This window comes from Trachemys scripta, chromosome 11 (assembly GCF_013100865.1).
Source record: "Trachemys scripta elegans isolate TJP31775 chromosome 11, CAS_Tse_1.0, whole genome shotgun sequence".
Taxonomy (NCBI): domain Eukaryota; kingdom Metazoa; phylum Chordata; order Testudines; family Emydidae; genus Trachemys; species Trachemys scripta.
Genome location: NC_048308.1, coordinates 2,480,063 through 2,501,887, shown reverse-complemented (window position 1 = coordinate 2,501,887; position 21,825 = coordinate 2,480,063). Strand labels below are relative to the sequence as shown.

The following is a 21,825-nucleotide window of genomic DNA, read 5'->3' as shown; positions in this document are numbered from 1 at the left end:
CCCTCATGATAGGCCCAAGAGGCAGCTAAATATCATTGCTTTCATTTCACAACCGGAGAAACAGGGGCTCAGAGAAGGTCAGTGACTTGTTCATGGCCTAGTTGATTACAGATGGGCATCAGGAATCAGATGCTTTGTCTGACACCGGGCAAGATACTTAATTTCTCCCTGACTCAGTTACCCAACTATAAAATGGGATAACATTATCCCCTTCCACACACCCCTTTTTTCTGTCTTATGTATTAGTAGTAGTACTATCGTAGCAACTTGGAGCCCCAGTCATGGCCAGGGACCTCATAGTGCTAGGCGCTGTACAAACACAGAACAAAAAGATGGTTTCTATCCTGTCTCCATCCCTTTCTCGTCCTGCAATTTTCAGAAAGTGGCTTTTCATATTTCTTTCTGAGCAAAGAAATATTTCAGGCCAGATGCAGTCAAGAATTTCCAAAATTGCTCCAGTCGCGCAGACGTTTTGTGAACATAAACCCAGGCCTCTTTCGCCCACCCTCGAAATATTTCTAAACGTTTGGGAGGAGCGTTTACCACTCGCCTCCTGAGCATTTTGCAAGCTAAGTTTAGAGAGGAAGGGGAAGGGGGAGGGGGAGGGTTATTTATCAGAACAACAATTTCTAGCAGAACAACCCCTTGGAGCGGCCTTGCTACAAGAGCATCTGCAAACCATAGCCTGCAATTTTGGCTTTGGAGATAATAAGACCACTGACTGACAAATTCCAAGAGTGTTTTCCTATTTATATTAGCTGTATATTTATTTGTTCAATATGTGAGGATGTGATTCCTTGAATTAATCATTAACTTGGTAGAGCTTTTCCTACTTCCTTGCCAAGAAAAAAATAAAGATACACAACAAAAACCAAACTTTCCATGTAGATATAAGTAGCATGACATGGAAGTAAGTCCCCCAGTAGAAAAGGGCAACACAAATCATCAGCAATGGGGCTGGAGCCCTGAGCTGCGTAGGTTTTTATTTATATCTTTGTTGCTGGGAGATTTGCAACAGATCTACAGATGCTCTTCACGTGCACACCAGCGGGCCAGCATAGTCTTGGATTTCAGAGCAAGTTTTGTGAGTCTCCATGCACCAGGACCTGGTCACCTCTTTGTGGGCACACAACTCCTACCTCTGTGTCTCCCCAGTGCTTGGGTTTTTTCACCCTCCGCACAAATCTCTCTGGGCGTTAGTTCCTCAACTGTGTTACACAGGAGGTCAGACTAGATAATCACAGTGGTCCCTTCTGGTCTGAGAGTCTATGAATCTTTAAAATGAAGATAGCAATCCTTTCTTTGCCTATGTTGTCTATTTTGATTGAAAGCTCCTTGGGGCTAGGCATGGTTACATGCGTGTTTGTACAGTGTCTAGCGTGCTGGTCTTGGGGGCTTCTCTAGACGTGATTGTAATAAACGAAAGTTGTAACAGGAAATGTCCCAGTATCTGGAAAACTTTGGCTCTGCTGTATTTGCTGCCAGGATTAATAATGGCCCAAATATATCTGCCTAGAATGGGGGCTATTCCATTGTTCCCATCCGTTTTCAGCACCACAGGGTGGAAGTTTAACAGAACAGCTGCACTTAAATAACAGAATTGCTACGGGGCAAAAATTTCAACAGTACCTAAGTGAGTTAGGAGCATTAGGGCTTGTCTACACAATGAGTTTTCCCTGATTAACTGTCCCTGATTAATTCCACATGGAGAATGATCCCCGATTAATGCCATGTGTAGACACTTGTGTCAGAGAGCCTTATTTCTGTTTAGTTTAACTGAAGTGGATTATTGCAGACAGAATAAGGGTGTCTACACGTGGAATTAATCAGGGATAGTTAATCAGGAATAACTCCACGTGCAGACAAGCTCTAAGTCTCACTTTTTAAAGGAGACTTGGACACTTATGGGCAGGAGTCCCACTGCCTTTCTGTGAGACCTTGGCTCCTAAGTCACTTTTGAAAATATTACCCGCCACCATCATTAAAATTGCAACCTTTACATTTTAATGCAGGAACCACTTCCTTCCAAGCTGTTGAATTCTGTCTGACTTCATACGAATGGCCTTCTTCACCCAGTAAGCCAGAGTGCAAAAGGATTAACAAAAACATCATGCACAAGCGGAGGATATTTTTTGTTTTGTTTTCCACTTAGATTTTTATGCTGGGTAAAAGTGGTGGATCGAAGATGTTAGGGAATGAAGTTATAGCACCCACAGCAACCACGCATGACAAATAACAAAGTACCATGGCTTGGCTCAGCGGCACCTCTCATAAGACTAAGGGTGTCCTGGCACAAATCAATTGGATAATTATTCTGCTTACTTAAAATTCCCCCTACACTTTCAACTGACTCACCAAAACAAGAGATGGAAAAGACCTATTAGGTCATCTAATCCATCTCCCGGCCAGTGTGGGATTGTTCTCGATGTGACATTCTTCAGCACTTTGGCCTGTCCACTCTTCAATGACTCAAGTGGGGGATTTCCATCACTTCTCCTTGGAGACTGCTCCACTGCCTTGTAGATCTCACCCTTAGGAAAGTTTTCCTCAGGCTAAATTTTCCTTTGCACCGTGTCATCCCGTTTCTCTGAATTCTACCCCCATGAACCTCCCTGAATGACGGCTCTGCCTTCTTGGCCACTCTACAGTATGTCATTATCCCATCCCCCCGCTAAGCAGTCCTGTAGCCAACATAAATGCTTTTCCATTGTCGTTTTGGAATTCTTGTGTTTGTACGATGTCATGTTCTTTAAAAAAAAAAATTAAATGTCAAATCTAAATGCAAATGGAAAACAAAACCGACAACCTCACTCCTGGGCTGGGATGCCATTGGCCAAAACGTCTTCCAAAGTGTGTGTTTTTTTAAAAAATGGCTGAGTTACAAATCTCTGCAAATGAGGGAACATAGTGGAAATGCTGGCACTACCTTATCCTTTCTGACACAAATTACTACTTTACTAAATTAACAAGACTTTGTGAGAGTATATTGCCACTCATTGGAACGCCCATCAGGAATAAGCAATCATCCTTTCTTCATATTTCTTTTCTTCTGACTTGGTGAAATGATTCCCAACCCTGGCATTGTAATAACGATTGCCATCGGTCTCGTAATACCTACTTCGAAGATAATCCTTCTCATCAGCAGGACTCGCACAACCTTGCAGTGAAGGGCAATGTCATTATCCCCACTTTACCTGGATAGATGAGGAAACTGAGGCATGGAGAGATGAAGTGACTTGTCCATCATCATGCAGCAAGCCAGCAACAAAGCAGGGACTAAAACCCTCCTGTGTCCCAGTCAAGTTCTGTACCTTTTAGGCCACACTGCCTCTCATCATCCACACCTTTAGCTCCTTAACGTCCTGAAGGATTCCAGAGCGCCATATAAACTGTTCATCTGTATCTAATCTATGGAAAGGAATGGCCATAGCGGATCAGACCAACGGTACTTTTAAGCTAGTGTCATGATGATATTTTCTATTTTATTATCTATCCCTTTCCTAATCAATGGCTCCTAACATTCTGTTCGCTCTTTTGACTGCCCCTGCATATTGAGCAGATGTTGTCAGAGAACGATCCACGATGACTCCCAGACCTCTTTGCTGAGTTTTTTTCTGGGTTCTCAAAAGAATTAGATAAGTTGAGGGAGGACAGGTCCATCAACGGCTATTAGCCAAAATGGTCAGGCTCTCCACTCCATGTCCCTAAGTCTCGGACTGCCAGATGCTGGGATTGGCCAACAGAGGATGGATCATTTGATAATTGCCCACTTCTGTTCATTCCCATGGAAGCATCTGACACTGGCCTCTGCTGGAAGACAGAACACTGGGTTAGATGGACCACTGGTCTGACCCAATATGGCTGTTCTGTTACATTGAGTGGCAACAGCTAATTTAAACCTCTCCTTTTGTATGTAGAGTTGGGATTATGTTTTCCAATGTGCATTACTTTGTATTTATCAACATTGAATTTCATCGGCCGGTTGCTTGCCCAGTCTCCCACTCGCGTAACTCCTCGCCATCGGCTTTGGACTTAACTATCTTGAGTAATGTTTGTATCGCCTGCAAACTCTGCCACTTCACTGTTGACCCCTTTTTTTCCAGCCCGTTTATGAATATGTTGGACAGCATTAGTCCCAGCACAGATCCTTGGGACCTGTTAGAAAGAAAGTCTCTTCTAACCCCAGGTATCCTGATCCAATTAACCTAGAGGAAGGATGGTTCAGTGGTTAGAGTGCCAGGTTTTTGACTCTGAAGACGTAGCTTCAGTTCCCTGCCCTGCCATAGACTCTCTGCCCTTGAGCAGGTAACCGGGTCTCTCTGTGCTTTAGTTCCCTATTTGTAAAATGGGGCGATCATAGCGATTTCTACTTCCCTGGGTGATGTGGGCACAAATGCATTAAAGAGATTGTGAAGTGCTCAGGTACCGGAGTAATGGGGCCATCAACCTTATGTGGCTAGACAAAGAAATGTGATACAATTTCTTTATGGTCTTTCTAATGTGCCATTCAGCTTAGTATCTCAATTCCATATACATTTGGCACAAATCTATGTAGTACTGAGTGTAGGAGTCACTCAGCACGGAAATGCACCTTCCTCTGGAGTGGAACAGGATGGCTATATAAAGCACCAGCAGTTCTGAAGAAGAAAAGCATTTCCAGCTGACACGGTACAGGGAAGTCGGGGAGGCAGAATTAGTTGGAATTTGGCCAGGACCCCTGAGATAATGGTCACAAGTGGTTTGGATTTCAGTGTTATATCTCGCTTGAAAGACCGCACCTCCATTAGGAGAGCACCCCCTCACACTGTGCCGGCAGGGGGCCTGAATGCAGTTCTCTTCAGTCACGCCTGAGTCCCCAAATGTCTGTGCGTCTCCTCTGCTCATGCCTTTTTGCAGCCTATTAAACGGTATCTTCCTTTTTAAACATCTGTTAGCACAGGAAGACGTGTTGAAAAGGCTGCGGTTGTTCATTTACTCACATTTTGACGTGATCTCGCTGAGTGATTATATTAGCGATGGTGATGATTTTTCTTTGCAGAGTGCCCGTCACAAAAGGAAGCCCAGTGGAAAAAAAAACATGAAACAAGCATTGTTTCAGTTTTGATTTAAAATCTAGCTCAGATTCATCCCAGAGAGCAATGCCTTGGAGGGCGGAGCTAGAATGAGGAAGGAGGGGCCTGTCCAGGGGACACACAGGATGAAAAGTGTGGCATTGGGAAGAAGAAAGAGGCTGTTTTTTTCCTCAAATGATGTTGACTGTAGAGCGGGTTGGGAATTTTATGACAAACCATTTTTTTCGACAGAAATTGTCAATTCATCTAACCCAAAACTTTCCTTAAGAAAAGGGTCAGCTTTGACTGATTTTTCAACTAAAAAAAAATGGGTCAAAAGATTTTAAACTTGTCAATGTGAAAAAATATCAGTTTTCTCATTCAAACAATCTTTGCATTTTCCAATTGAAACGAGTTAGTATCGTTTTTTACATGGCCAAAATCAAAATGAAACATTTTGACATTTTCAAAAAGAAAAACTCTGGTTTCCTCATTCAGAGCGACTTTTGTTTCAAAATTTATGCTAATGCTAACAACTTAAAAAAAAACCATGGTCAAAATTGAAACGGAAAAATGGTTTAAATTATTGAAACAAAATGTGTCAATTGACCCACACTGACTTTTGTTTGGATTTTCTGTAAGCAAAAAATGACAAGATTTCAACTTTTCATCGTGATTCAGGATGGGGACATTTTTCGATCTCTTGAGTGTCTTCATGGGATGGGAAACCCATTTCTCACCCAGTTCTACTTGACTGCAGTCCTTGCTTTTTCACAGAATTATAAACCTGTACAAAGTGTGGGCATTACACCCAAAAAGACCAAGGTCAAGAGTCTGCCCAAGATTCATAGGAGGAGGAAAGCTGTAGCGTTCCACAGGCATGTGACTGCTTTAAGAGCCTAGGACCCTGGTTTTGCATCTCCAGCTCAGTCAATGGGTTACATTGGTGAAAATGATGGCAGACATTGGTCCATGATCTAGGACTGCTAGCTTGGGTAGTGTAACAAGGCATGCTACCTGTCTGGTTCCCAGAGGGACAGGAGACTGACCTGGGGAAAGACCTGGGGCTTCAGCAGGGTGGCTCTAGCTTTTTTGCCGCCCCAAGCCAAGGGAGGTCCGCCAGTTCCGCGGCTTTGGCGTACCCGCCGCTGAATTGCCACCAAATCCACAGGACCTCCGAAGCCGCCGAAGGCTGCCTGACTGCCACCTTCGCAGGGACCGGCAGGGCGCCCCCCCGCGGCTTGCCGCCCCAGGCATGCGCTTGGAGCGCTGGTGCCTGGAGCTGCCCCTGGGCTTCAGGCCTGGGAGTCTATGCAGGGAGACAAAGGTTAACTAGCATGACTATGAAATTGCTCGAGTCTGTCAGCCTCCTGGAGCAAGGAGCTGGCTGAGAAGCCCAGTGGCTGGGCTGAAGAGTTCTCATTCTATTCTCTCCAGGTTATTATACCACCTTATCACCGTCTTACCATTAAGTGAGGTGACTAACATCTGTCGTGTGGCTCACCCTCTCCTCAGGGGGAGAATTGTGCCCCATGACGGAGATGGTGCTGTAGCTATGGTAAGTTGGAGCCTGTTCAGCAGGAAACATCTTCTAAACCAAAACACTGTTTAAAGAAAGGGAGGAAAGAAAAGCAAACAAGGAGGCTTCACTTTTACTGTCAATTTAGTGCTCACAAAAAGTGCTGGCCTGACCGCTCTGGTGGCTTCAATTTATCCAAGTAGGAGATTTTAGAAAAAACAAGTTTATTGTGCTGCCCAAAACCCCTTCTTGGGACGAATGGATGACTCAGGGGATCTGTAATGAATTAACAAGCCTTTCACTTCTAAATCACCGGTCGAAATCCCAGCCCAGGCCAGCAGTGACAAGAAGCTGTTGCTGTCTGAAGGCTATTTCCAAGGCAATGGGAAATGAACCTATGGGTACAGTCAGTTGCTGGAGGAAAATGAGAGAGAGGAAGGATGGTCAGGTGTTTAGCCTGGAACCTGGCTTCAGTTCTCTGACACAGGCTTCCTGTGTTATCTGTGGCAAGTCACCTGGTCTCTCTGTGCCTCAGTTTCCCATCTGTAAAATGGGATAACAAACTTGCCCTGTCTCACAGGGATATTGTGAGGACTAGTACATTAAAGACCACAAGGTGTTCCCTCCTATGGTAATGGGGGCCAGATAAGTCCTATGGATAAACAAAAGCAGTGTGGTCTGCAGGAGTTGTATTGGGAACCAGCAGGTCCTGAGTTCCAAGCCTGGCTCTGCTACTGACATGGTATATTGCCTTGGGCAAAATCACTTTACCCATGTGTGCCTCAGTTTCCCCAGCTGTGAAATGGGGATAATAGCACTGCCCTATCAGCGTCACAGGGAGATTTATGGGGATCGATGTGTTAATGTTTGTAAAGAGCTTTGAAAGCATCGACTGCTAAATGATCTTAAACCCACTTCATTGAGGGCGGGCAGCCACACCACAAAAAACCTCCTCCCCACTGCTATCGCGACCCTAAATATCTTTCTAAAGACATGCTCAAGTTCAGCCACAAGTGACTGAGCTCTCTCGTATTCACTTGTGTAGCAGGGAAGAATAATTTCCTGCACTGCAAAAATCCCCTAGGTGAATTTCTCTAACCTGGGGTAGGCAGAAGGCCAGAGTAGATGATCACAGACATCCTGTCTGGGCTGAAGAGCATGAACAAGCCCCATTGTTGGCAACCTCAGAGGCGATTAACTAGCCTTGGCAGCCACCTCCGATCCCTGAAGGCGGTCACTCCAAATCAGGGCGTAGGCATGTTCCCTGGGAACCTGCGTCAGAGGACATGCACTGCTCCTGCCTCTAGTGTTTGTATTTGGTGGCTAACCAGAAGACTTCACTTTCCAAGGCTGTAAATCCAAACCCCTTTCGCTAGCACCAGAAGTCCCTTGGAAGGTAGATTCAGATGTGAAAGAGCTGGATGGATTCGCCTGTTTCACAACCCTCCCGGGCCCGGTTCAGAGCCTTCCCGTTGATTGCGGCGTTAGAAGAGCCAGTTGCAACAAGGTGCCGCTGAGGTTGTGGATTTGCAGTATTCATTATATATCTGGGTTTCCTATCCTTTCCACTCTCAGAGCTCACCCCGAACAGCAGATAAGCTGAGGAGGAGGGATACTATATATATATATATATATACACACACACACTCACACACACACATGTATATATGCAGAGCCAATTTGATTTACTTTCCATTTACTCAAGACACCAGTGTGGCCAGACTCATTAGGGAGCTCTCTGCCTTGCAAACACTGACCGTGGCTTCCAGAATACACACATGCTTCTTGGATGCATCTCAGGAGCTTGCTTCTCTCGCCTGGCTAAGATTTCCAAGCTACCTCCAGGGGAATTCATTAGGACAAATAGGATTTGCTTTTGACCTGGCATCCATGCATTCTGCAAAGCAAACCCCCAGGAGGGACTTTGAGGAGTAAAAAAAGAGGAAAATCACGTCTTTCTGCTCACCTCCCCTTCTTAGGAGGTTGCCAATCACTCTCCTCCTTTGTGGCCCAGGGCTGAATTGTTTCAGGGGGTTTTCTAATTAAATCTGGGATTCACTGGCTTAATGACAGAAGTCATGCAACGTTTAGGACTTGTAGGGGGAGGTCGTGCGCTATCATTTGAGCTCTGCGAGGCGCTGAGAGACCCCCCAGCTCTCATAAAGGGCTATGACTTACAAAGGGGAAGAGCAGGAGAGAGAGAGGGAGGGAGAGAAGTGACAAGAAAAGTGGGATCAGGAGAGAGGGAAGGAGATAATGTGGCGAAGGCGAAAGGGAGGAAGAGAAAGGCAGAGGAAAGCAGTGTCATCATAAACTCACTCCCTCTCTTGCAGTTATAGTTTGCTTTCTCCTCCTTTCTTTTGGCTATCTCACTTTGCTCTGCTCTTTGCAAAGTTTATTTAACTCTGCGTGTTTCTTTGCATTTGTGTGTACCTTCCTGGGAATGTGCCAGTAGAACAACAGACCATGTGTGTGTGTGGGGGGGGGGGGGAAGGCTTGTCGGTTCAGCTGCGTGTTTCTCAGCATGTATGTATCTCTAGGCACCTGTCTCTGTGAGTGGATAGCATGTGTGTGATGCACAAAGAGCAAGGGTGGGGAGGGAGCAGCGAGTGGCCCCGGTTGAGATCTGGGCCCCAGCGCGCTAGGTGGTGCATATACACATAGCAAGATGTTGTAATCCTCACTACGCAAGCTTGGAGTGTTCTCATTATCCATATAGACATGGGAGCCTTTTTTAAAAATCAGAGTGTTATACATTTATATCGTCGGCGTGCCTCGAGGCCAGCCAGTGTGGGTCTACGGTGTGCTAGGTGCTGTACAAAGATATAGTAAGTGACAGTTCTTGCCCCCAAAGAGCTTGCAGGCTAGATAAGACAGAAAACATGTGGAAGGGAGAATAGAGGGGACTGAGTCATGAACAGACCCCCAGATCTCCTGATTCGCAGACTAAGTCCCTAGCCACTAGACTACACTGCCTTCTCCCTTTAGGTGTAGAATGGATGTATCTCTCCACATGCTCTTCCAGCTAAAGTACATATCAAGACCCTTCGTCGTAGGGACCGCGTGTGAGTGTGTGGGTGTGTACAGACGCGCTAGTGTGAATGTGTGTCCACATGGTTTCACTTGGGATCGGGACACCGCTGTTTGCAATTTGCACTTTCTTTGTACCTCAGAGCCACATTCTGGCCACATCTGCGAAGCCAGAGGCAACCGGCCTGTCCGGGTGATGGGGGCAGGCTGCGTTTTCACCCCATTCTCTCTCTCTGCGCTGAGCTCTGGGGTGTGCATTGTGCGTGCGGGCTCGATACCATCTGCGGTGAGCTCATCGGAGCTCGGAGAGCTGCAGCCGAAGCTGATCGGCAGCATGCGTTTGCACTGGAAGCTGTATACTCAGGTGCAGGCTGTGCCTCTGAGGTAATCGCTCAGCCTCCTGCCAAGTCTCTATCTGAAGGGAGCTGCTCTTCTAGGCCAGAACACCTTGGCATTGTTCTGCTCCCATGAGGCAGCGCAACGAGCGAGTCAAAAGTGCACAAACATGGAATGAATTATCTTTATAGAGATGCTGTTCAATACCCCCAGCTTCCCCCTTCTCGTTCCTTGAAGGATGTTTCTCTTTCAAAATGATTGAGATTATTATCCTTGTGGGCAAGACGTGATGGGCCCCTTTAGCAAGGCTGGGAAGAGATGGATGGCTTTTCTATTGCTTCCAAAAAAAAAAAAAAAAAAATCTATCACTTCCATTCCCCAAATCTTTATTCCAGCAGTGGCTTGATCTATGAGAGACTCGGTGCATCTTTGGTATTGGAAAAAAAGAACCCCCCCCCCAAGTCCTTCAGGAGAAGAAGACGTCTAAACATTCTTGTGTGTTACCGACTGGTCCACCGGGCTGCTGAAAGGTCTGTTGAGAGGGGTACCCAGCCCCTCGGATAGGAAAAGGTTAATTAACCCAGCCGCTTGAGTGCAGGTAGAGTTGGTAGAAAATGCCCAGCCGCGCAGCAAGGGAATGCCTAGCACCAAGGCGGGAGTTATTTAGTGAATGATAACGGCCCATGGCTCACATAGCCGTAAGACTGAGTCACTCTTTCCATTATAAATCTTGAGCCTGTTTGGACTCCGAATCGTCAGCCGGAGGACGAGCGATATTTATTTTCAAATATTGTGCAAAATACTTTTTGTCCTTTTGGAATCCCAGGGCGGGGAGGGGGAGAAATTCTGGAGTCTTTTTTTTTTTCTGCACAGCGGCCAAAATGTGTGTGCCTGAAGTTCAGGCCCCAAATAGGCTGGATTTTAAATATATATCTATTTTGTGACAAAGTTCTGTCCTTGACTCTGTGGGTCCTGCGTTTCCTGACGGATTTTGCTAGTCTCAGAGGCTCACTGTGACCCTCCACATAGCCCTTCTCTCTCTAGAGACAAGGGTCACAGTCTACTGAGCCATTTTCATCATAAGCCAGCAAGGGAGGTGAGGAGAAACAACCCTCCCTCACACAGTCGCTGTTGTCTCCCAGTATTAAGGATTAATCAGGGAGGGGAGCGGGGAGCCCGGGCCCACCCTCTACTCCTGGCTCCAGCCCAGGGACCCTAAAATTAGCAGCTATGGAGGCTGACTTTTTGGAAATAGGACATGTACAATTCCCTGGGCTACTTCCCCACAGCAGCCCCCCCCTCAATATCTTCTTCACAATTACCTCAGGGCCTCCTTCCTTGCACCTGATATGGATTCGTACTACTTCATTCCTCCAACAGCACAACATCCCTCCTATAGCTCCTGACACCCACCCCACACTGACTAACTGGGAGGCTTTTAACTAGTTCCAGCCAGTCCTTGATTGGCTTCAGGTGTCCCAATCAATCTAGCTATCTCCACTGCCTTCTAGAAGGATCTTAATTGGCCGCAGGTGTCTTGATTAACCTGGAGCAACTGCCATTTGGTTACCCTGGTACCAGGGATTTGTTTAGCCTGGGGCTAACATACCTGTTCCTCACTACTTTGCTGTAGCCATCTGGCCTTGCCCCATCACATTATATATATATATATTTGTGGTCAGGCTGCCTGTAGCAGAGGAAAAGCATCAGTCTTTGACCTCTAGCAATGAAGTCCAGGCCCTACATAAAATGCATTTGGGGGATGAACCAAAGTCCATAGAAAGAAAGGTGCTTTATAGTGACCTGGAACCAATAATTCTTTCTTTATTCATTATTATTATTATTAATATAAGGCCTGGTCTACACTGGGGGGGAGGGGGATCAATTTAAGTTACGCAACTTCAGCTACATGAATAACATAGCTGAAGTCGACGTACTTAGATCTACTCACCGCGGTGTCTTCACTATGGTGAGTCGACTGCTGCCGCTCCCTCGTCGACTCCGCCTGTGCCTCTCGCCGAGCTGGAGTACAGGGGTCGACGGGAGAGCGCTCGGGGATCGATCGCTGCCCACCGATCCGGCCGGTAGTGAAGACATACCCTAAGTCACACTGTGGTAATGCCAGATTGGAGCCCCATTGTGCTCGGCGCTGTACACAGACCATAAGGACAGACCCTGACCCAAACTCCTGAGTTCTAATATGAACTCTGAGTCACTGTGTGCAAATCACTTTGCCACGCCCTGCCTCAGTTTCCCCAGCTGAAAAACAAGGATAATTTTATTATTTTTATTTATTATTTGTATTAGGGTAGCATCTAGGAGCCCTAGTTAAGGACCAGGACCTTTTTAGGCTGGGTGCTGTGCAAACACAGAACAAAAAGACAGTCTCTGCCCCAGGGAGTTTACAATCTAAGTATAAAGCAAAAAACAATAAATGGATTCAGACAGACGGGGTGGGGGGATCTCAGTCAAAGGGGTTTTGCGCAGGTAAAATAAGTGATGGACGAAGAGTGCGAAGGACAAGAAATTCCTACGGACAGGAAATCTGCCTGCATTTTGCCCCGCCTTCCAATCCACACAATCGGAAGCCAGAATAAATGGTGAGCCAACAGATTGCTCAGAAAAAGCCATGCCTGCTTGGTGACACCGGAGGAGTGCAAAGGGTTTTCTAAAATGTTTAACCATCTCTACTATTGAAACTATACAGATCCTTACCTCTCAATGTTAATGCTTCTCTTTCGACTGTCAAGCCAGGATCACAGCTGGGTGGGTTATAGTTACACCGACTGTGGCCAGTAGCCATTTCAGTCTCACGCTGAAACATGACCTCTCAGACGCCCCAGCTCATCGCTATGAGACTCTAGGTTTATGCCAGTATATCTCTGCGGATTTCAATGGAGTGACATCAGCACGAGACTGGAGTTAGGGGGTGGTGAATCGGGCCCATTTTGAGATGAATGGCTTAAAGCTGTTGTGACTTCATCAGGTTGTTTTGTCGTAGCCAACAGTGCCAGGGGCAGCAGGGGCTGATCCAATGCCAGTTGAAGCCAATGGGAAGTTTCCCGTATACCTCAGTAGACTTTGGATGGGGCCTATAAGAACCTAGGGAGAGTTTTCACCAGCACTTTCCTGCCACATTCTAGAGAACAGAGCAACACGGAGCATCTGCCCTTGGCCTTTATTCAATAAGATGGAAATCTCATTTAATATGGTAGCATATTGCCATATATTGTTATTACAGATGAGCCCGAGCTATTCAATTCAGATCCCAGTGTGGCTTTCCAACATCCTGAGGTGGGAACCCATCCCTGTGTGCACTGCACTGAGTAATAATCAGATTCATACATAGGCGTTAGCTGATCATCTCCGGCACATGCAAGTGCGGGGACAGAAACCAGTCAATGCCTGTGTTCCCCCAAGCCCAGCACTAGATGCGAATCGCTAGCATGAGATAAGGTTCAGAATGCATCTCCTCTTAAGGTCGCCTCTTGGGACGGAGGTGGAAGCTGCCCCGCTGGCTGTCTCTGATCCCTAAAGTGGACGGGCTTCCTTCTGGGCCCAATTCAAAGTCCAGGGAAGACAATGAGAACCTTTCTGTTGACTTTAATGGGTTGTGGTTTGGGCCCTTTGAAAGGGCAGAGGTATTGCAGGTCTCCAGTCTTCCAGTGTCGCAGGGGGAGCTGGGGTGGGAAGGGAGGTGCTCTTAAAAGTTCTCATGGCCAAGCTGGGCTAGCGTCTTGGTGCTACCCTCAGAACGGCATGCAAAGACTTCAGAAATGTTGGGGGCTTCACATTAGGAAAGTGCTGCCCGGCCCCAGCAATGGTTATGCCCCAGCGAGGGTGCCAGGTTCAAAACTCACCCTGTGAACCCTCGCCGGCTCCCTGACCTCCGCTTAAAAGTGATTTTGTCCTTCAGAGGCGTCATTTGTAGTTTTTCACTCAAGCAAAATCCCCGCTTCCCAGGGCCTAACCCCACGTCCTGGTGGGAGAGGTTTGCAGCCTGGGTTTGGGGCACCTAAAGGGAGCTCTCTTCTCCTCTGTACAGTCCACATGCGCCCTGCCATATTATGGTCTTGTGCATAAGGGCTGGAATGTTCGGCCCAAACAAGTGACTTGATGGGCAGGACTTCTCTGGAGGCCTGATAAGGCTCTGAATGGGGAGTATTTCCATCCGCTTCAATGGGAGTAGGCCCTGGGCCTATGAGTTCTCTGAGACCTCATCTATAGCCCATTGAAACCCATGGGGATCTATCCACGGACTTTCATGGGAGTTGGATTATGTCCATAAAGTGGCTGATGGAGCCTGTTAACATGATTCAAGTCTGTCAGCTCGGCTTTCATTGTCATCTCTTGCTCAAGATGTAAAACCACTCGTGATCAGTGAAAGATCTTATGGCTGAGGGGTGGACTATGCTAACCATCAGTATTAACCGACAGACAAGGTGGGCGAAGTAATATCTTTGATTGGACCAACTTCTGTGGTGGAAGAGACAAGCTTTTTAGCTATGTAGAGCTCTTCTTCGTGTCTAAAGAACGGAAACAGATACAGGTATCCATCCCATTGCTTGGCTGCTCTGGTTATAATTGTGTTGCTGTTACAGTGAATACATTGTATGATATCCATTTCTGTGGCAATGCTCTGTAGCACCTTCTACTCTGGGTTATGCAATGTTCTTGTTACAGTAGGACAGACAAATAAATTAGATTAATAAAATATAAAGGATACAATATAACAATACAACACATAGTATAATTGAGAATATAATTTACATGATGTATTTATAGAAAATGATAAAATTTAAATTAATATACCAAAAAAAACAAAAACCCAACCCACTGCACTTTGTTGTTGCAATAGTAGATTGGTTAATTCCAATGACCTGGCCAAATTCCAATGAGAACAAACACGGTTTGCTGATATAAAACTTCCCCCTGCACCTTCAACTGGAAGCTATATTCTTTCCTTCCTCTTTTATAAAACTGTTATTCAGTGTTAAAGGCACAAAATGGATCTGGTATATTTCAGTTATGCTTCACTTTGTTTCTTGCACACTTATTCATTCACAGAGTTGGGCAGGAAACGCTTTCCCCATTCCAGAAGAATTTTTGAGAAAATTTTCCTGTCCTGAATGGGGAAAAAAAGTTTAAATATCAAAATTTTTCACAAACTGATAATAATAATAATAAAAAACCATGCAATCAAAACATTTAGATTCAATATTTGCAAAAGTGTTCATTTTTATTTCAATCTTTTTAATTTATATTTCAGTTATTTTTCATTATTTACATTTCATTTCAGTAATTTCAAAATATTTGATCCTTTAAGTGATTGTTACCTTTCTTTTTTTTAGCATACATTAACTACAATTTGAAAACGAGCCACATTTCAACCTGAAAAATCAATTTTTTTCTTCTGAAAATGTTGAAACAGGATGTCTGGGTAATTTTGAAACTTTTTTTTCCCAAACATTTTTTGAATTGGGAGATTTGTTGACCCCGACCCATTCCTGTGAACAGTGTTGGCTTCAATGCATTGGCATTATCTGATGCAATATGTTCTGTTGGAAAATAAACTTTACTTCACTTGTACTACAGATTTTATTTGTACTGTAGTAGCATCTAAAGGTCCCATCTGAGATCAGAGCCCCATATTAGTGGATGCTGTATGAATATATAGTATCAGGGGGTAGCCGTGTTAGTCTGTATCTATAAAAACAACAAGGAGTCTGGTGGCAACCTTAAAGACTAACATTTATTTGGGCATAAGCTTTCGTGGGTAAAAACCTCACTTCTTCAGATGCATCTGAAGAAGTGAGGTTTTTACCCACGAAAGCTTATGCCCAAATAAATGTTAGTCTTTAAGGTTGCCACCAGACTCCTTGTTGTTTTTATAGATACAGACTAACACGGCTACCCCCTGATACTATATATTCATACAGCATCCACTAATATGGGGCTCTGATCTCAGATGGGACCTTTAGATGCTACTACAGTACAAATAAAATCTGTAGTACAAGTGAAGTAAAGTTTATTTTCCAACAGAACATATTGCATCAGATAATGCCAATGCATTGAAGCCAACACTGTTCACAGGAATGGGTCGGGGTCAACAAATCTCCCAATTCAAAAAATGTTTGGGAAAAAAAAGTTTCAAAATTACCCAGACATCCTGTTTCAACATTTTCAGAAGAAAAAAATTGATTTTTCAGGTTGAAATGTGGCTCGTTTTCAACCTGAAAAATCAATTTTTTTCTTCTGAAAATGTTGAAACAGGATGTCTGGGTAATTTTGAAACTTTTTTTTCCCAAACATTTTTTGAATTGGGAGATTTGTTGACCCCGACCCATTCCTGTGAACAGTGTTGGCTTCAATACATTGGCATTATCTGATGCAATATGTTCTGTTGGAAAATAAACTTTACTTCACTTGTACTACAGATTTTATTTGTACTGTAGTAGCATCTAAAGGTCCCATTTGAGATCTGAGCCCCATATTAGTGGATGCTGTATGAATATATAGTATTGGGGGTAGCCGTGTTAGTCTGTATCTACAAAAACAACAAGGAGTCTGGTGGCACCTTAAAGACTAACATTTATTTGGGCATAAGCTTTCGTGGGTAAAAACCTCACTTCTTCAGATGCATCTGAAGAAGTGAGGTTTTTACCCACGAAAGCTTATGCCCAAATAAATCTGTTAGTCTTTAAGGTTCCACCTGATTCCTTGTTGTTTATGAATATATACAATCTCTAACCCACTAACACCTCCCCCCGCTTTTTTTGTCCTATGACTGCAGAAGTGTTAACAATCCATTTCACTTTGAATGGTCCCTATCCGAAGAAGTGAGGTTTTTACTCACGAAAGCTTATGCCCAAATAAATCTGTTAGTCTTTAAGGTGCCACCAGACTGTTTGTTGTTTATGTACACTACACAATCTGTTCTGCCTTGTATTTAGCTGTGACACTCTGAGTACCTTTCCCACACCCGAAGAAGAGCTAGAGGTGTGAGAATAGCAGTGTGCACCGAAGTGCTGTACCTCCCCCAAGCAGATGTGGCAGGTGTGAGCTAAAAGGTTTCTAGTTTGCCTTAATGTATTCAGACTATGTTCAGTATCTTTATCGCACAACCATCCTCATGTAGGAAATTTGCTTTTGAACAAAATAATTTCTAACCTGACTGTATCCCTTTGAGTCTCATTGCTGATGTCAAAACCCTTCCACTTCCTGGATAGTTTCTCCCGCGTCTCATAAGGTAGGGACGATGCCCTGGGTTTTGAAGAATTACCCTGCAATGTGTTGCCTAGATTTGATCTTCTCACAGGCAGAGACACATGCAACATGGTAAAGAGTTTGAAAACAGGTGGTTTAATCATTATCTTACTGTGGGTAGGAAAAATGCCTGGTAGCTACCTCGATAGAAGAGAGATCTGGGACTGGGGTCACCTACCTCAGTGTCTAGTCTACTGTAAAGTTTAAGGCTCTGCAAAAAATTATGTAGTCAATCTCTTCGAGCAGTCAGGGTAGCCGCATTAAGTCTCGGTCTCTCTGCTGGCTTGTAAGAGAAGACAGCAACAGTTTATTGTTCGCTCAAAACACTTGCATGACCTTGGTGGTGGAAGCGCCTGGCCAAATGAGATCTCGACGTCTACACAAACGTCCATCATTCAGCCTCCTGGCCTCTTGGGTCCTGTGTTTTTCAAGAGCAATTAAACTAAAAGCTTTCTTCCTTCAAGGTTTGCGTCAAGCAGTGGTCGAAGAGTGAGGCGATGGCCCTGGACGGAGGGACCACTGGCAAACCTTGAGCACTTGGCTGATGGAAGGAAATGTCAGGATTAGTTAGCTTAAATGAATAGCCATAAGCCAGTCCAGGACCGCTCCTTCTGCCAAGTTCTCCAGGGCTTGCTGGATGAGCCAACAGCGCTCTGCCAAGACTCTCTGTTAAAGGGTTCTTGTTCCTCCTTGCTACCTGCTTTCCAGCTTAATTGGAAGAGTTTTATTCTTCATCGGGAAATGGTCATTTTGCGTCGCACCAGAAACAACCCGACAGAGTCAAAGCAATCCTGATCCACTGCAACAAAGCTGTTCACGAACTATCAGACGGCAATCCCAGGTTGGAAGAGTCCCCTGACCTCTTCCCCTGTGGATTTGTATGTGGTGCACATCACAGTGAATGCGGGTTAGTGCTGGCTACTGGTGCTCAGCAAAGTGTCTCTGAGATGCCAGCGTGCCCTGCGCGGATGCACCTCACCCCGGGCTTTGCTGCAGTTGCTCTGGGATGAGGGTGGTCTAGCTGGAGTGGGTGTCAGGCCTCGGGGGTCGCAGTGGGCGTCAGGAACCAAGGACTAGGGTCAGAGCCGGAGTCAATAGTTGGAAGCCGGAGCCAAGGGTAAAACTGGAGATCAGGAGTTGGATTCCAGAGCTGAAGGTCAAGCCAGAGTTGATCATCAGAAGCCGGACTAAGGGTCCAACCAGAGGGCAGGAACTGGAGCGAGCAGGATAGCAGGCAAGGAGGGGCTCAGGGCAGGGGCAGGACGGAGTCCAGGCTGGGTGCAGTGCAGGGGGCAGCGGGAACAAGATAACACAAGAGCAGGCACAGTGCTGGGCGTGAGCACCGAGCAGCCAGCAAGCTACTGCTGACTTACGGACTCCTCCGGCCAATCGGGTAGCCTAATGCAGGCCAGCTGTACTGACGAGGCTACCTGGAGACTAGCTGTATTTCAGGTCCTGACTCCAGACACAATCTACTGCTCCCGCCCTGTGTTCCCAGTCCTGCCACGGCACCTCAATCCTGATCGCCCACTTCGCTGTTCGATCCACTCCTGGGAAACAAGGCAGCTGTGCCAAGGTATCTCAATCCCAGCCTGCAGCACCTCCTGTTATTCCATCCAGTCCTCAGACATCCCCTTGCCCACTGCAAACCTATCTCCTGTCTGTAACTCCCACTCCCAGCTGATCCGGATCTGGGCCATCTCGATCAGCACCCTTTTTCCTACTGAATTTCTCTTCCAGTCTGGCAGCCATGCCGGCGGTTATCTGACGTGGACACTTGGCTGCTAAGATCAAGGCGCCAGCAACGCACAGCTGGGTTGGGAAACACTTTTAAGATGAAATAAGTGGCTTTGAACGTTTCCCGCAGTGTTTTTCCTCTCCTGTTGAGTTGGATTATGGCACATGCCTCTTTGAGAGGTCCAGCACGACCTGCCAAGAAGGTTCCATTTAACAGGGGCCAACGAGAGCACGTTGCTGATGTTTAGTTGGAAGGCGGCAACTGCTGTGAAGCCAATATTTTAGCAAGGGGAGCCCATAAAAAAGTGCCCCATTTAGCCTGTGAGAAACCCCGCATCCCAGTGTGGGCATGTGCTTGCACAGGGAAGAGGGAATCGATTCATTAATTGTCCCATTTAAACAACAACTTTGTCTTTTACCTACTGCCAAGGAAGCAGGCAGCAGCACCTGCCCAACAAACTCCTACAAAGTGCACTTGCTGGAAAGATTTATACTTGGTTCCCCGGTGCATTGATAGCCCCGCCCTGATTTACTTTGAAAAGGAGGCTTTATTGGGGATCCCAAGTTATCCCAGGGAATAATTTTTGCTGGTGGGCTCTGCCAAGCTGCTAACTTAGGTAGGCAGATAGCACCTGTGTCAGGTGGTGGGGACACAGAGCTGAGGTTAGCTCCTTGTTCGCCAGGGATCAGCCTGGATGGCTGCTGTTGTGCTTAAGTTCTGGGTTCTGTTCATGGCTCCTATCGAGATTCCCCGTGTGACCTTGGGGAAGTCACTTAATCTCTCTGTGCCTCAGTTCCCCGCTGAAAGAAGGGGGTGGGTAATAATCCTTCCTTTGTCTATTTGTATTTTGAAGTCTTTGGGCCCTCAACTGAGGGATAGCTCAGTGGTTTGAGCATTAGCCTGCTTAAACCCAGGGATGTGAGCTCAATCCTTGAGGGGGCCATTTAGGGATCTAGGGCAAAAATCAGTACTTGGTCCTGCTAGTAAAGGCAGGGGGCTGGACTGGACTGGATTCAATCATCTTTCAGGGTCCCTTCCAGTTCTAAGAGATAGGATATCTCCATATATTTATTATGTGGATGTACAGCACCTTGCACAGTGGAGCCCTAGTCTCAGCTGCAGCCTTGAGGTGCTCCTGTAATATAAATAATAAAGTGCTTCTGCGCACTACACCACAGCAACACACACACACACACACGCCCCTCAGCTTACAGTCTCTGGGGCTCTCCCTGTTTTCTCTTTGTCTGGCTCTGAGAACGTAAGCTCTTCGGGGCAGGGAGAAACTTTTGTCCGTGCGTACTGTACAATGTTGAGTTCATTGTCTCACCTGCTCGGCACTGGTGAGGCCTCAGCTGCTGGAATACTGTGTCCAGTTCTGGGCACCGCACTTTAGGAAAGATGTGGACACATTGGAGAGAATCCAGAGGAAAGCAACAAAAATGAGCCGAGATTTAGAAAACCTGACCTATGAGGGGACGGTGATCAATTGTTGTCCCTGGCCACCGAAGGTAGGACAAGAAGAAATGGGCTTAATCTGCAACAAGGGAGATTGAGGTGAGATATTAGGAAAAACTTTCTAACTATAAGGGTAGTTAACGTCTGAAACAGGCTACAAGGGGAGGTTGCGGAATCCCCATCACTGAAGGTTTTTAAGAACAGGTTGGACCCACACCTGTCAGGGATGGTCTAGTTTTACTTGGTCCTGCCTTTGCACACAGGGTTGGACTTGGCGACCTCTCAAGGTTTCTTCCAGCACTACAGTTCTTTGATTCCATGGTTTCTGGTTCTTAACAAATCACAGCCAATGGCCCTGGATATGGACATGGCATAAAAATGCCTTTTAAAAATCAAGGCTGAGATTTTCAAAAGTGACTGGTGATTTTGGGTGCTCAACGTGAGACTGGGGGTTGATTTTCTGAGGGGGCTGTGTGCTTCTTCCCTTTATAATTAGGGACCACTGACGTAGAGTGCAGGTCCCCAGTTTGGGTTTTATAGGAGAGGAGCCAATTTCTAAAAAGTAGGAATGACACGGAAAGAGTTTTTCAAAGCAATGTGAAGCTTTCTTTTCTAGTGCTGGTTGCCCACAGACAGCGCTGTGTTAATGAAGGAGAAGAGGGAGCGAATCTACCCTGTCTTGTTTCACTGCCAATGCAGAGTGACGGGCAGATTGGCAATGGGCAGTCAGGGTGAATGGCAAACTAGATGTATAAATTTATTTCAGATTTAAGCAGCGTAGCAGTTATTAGGAAACCCTGCCCCCACACTGACCCCAAACCAACTACCCCAGGTCTCTCCCCTCACCTCATTCAACTCCTTTCACAAGACTTGCTTTTGCTGAGATGGGTTCAAGAAACCAGCTCCTTAGTAATGCTTAGCTAGGAGGGCAGGTGGGAATAGCTTATGCCCATCTTGCCATAGTATTTGAGCATCTCATAATCTTTAATGTATTCATCCTTTCAAAACACCTGTTGACAAGGAAGTGCTGTTATCCCCATTTTACAGATGGGGAACTGAGGCCCCTAAATACTTGTGAGGATCTGGGCGTAAGTGACTTGGCCAAGGTCATACTGGAAGTCCATGGCAGAGCAGGGAAACGACTCCAGGTCACTCTGTTGTATCCCTTTCCTTTGCCCTTTGTTTTTTGGTCTTTCAGAAGGTAAACTCCTTGGAGCATGGACCGTGCCTTCTTATAGATTTGAAACATGCCTAGCCCACATTGGCTGCTACCGCGATATAAATACCGGCAATGAGAAGATAGTGGAGGTTCTTTGAAGCTAGAACAAGAGCCAGTGGCTGGAAGATGAAATCAGAAAAACTCCAAAGTGGAAGTACGGATGCAAGTGTTTAACTGTAAGGGTGAGGGTAATTAACCACTGCTCCACATT

General features: G+C 45.9%; 1 long non-coding RNA gene across 1 annotated transcript in view; it reads right to left on the bottom strand.

Annotated features, from left to right (window-relative positions):
* Positions 1–5,038, bottom strand: part of LOC117885252 — a 40,248-nt gene extending 35,210 nt beyond the window's left edge. The window contains exon 1 of the long non-coding RNA XR_004647750.1: positions 4,980–5,038. This is a non-coding gene — a long non-coding RNA (uncharacterized LOC117885252). The remainder of the gene's footprint in view (positions 1–4,979) is intronic.
* Positions 5,039–21,825: the final 16,787 nt, after the last annotated feature.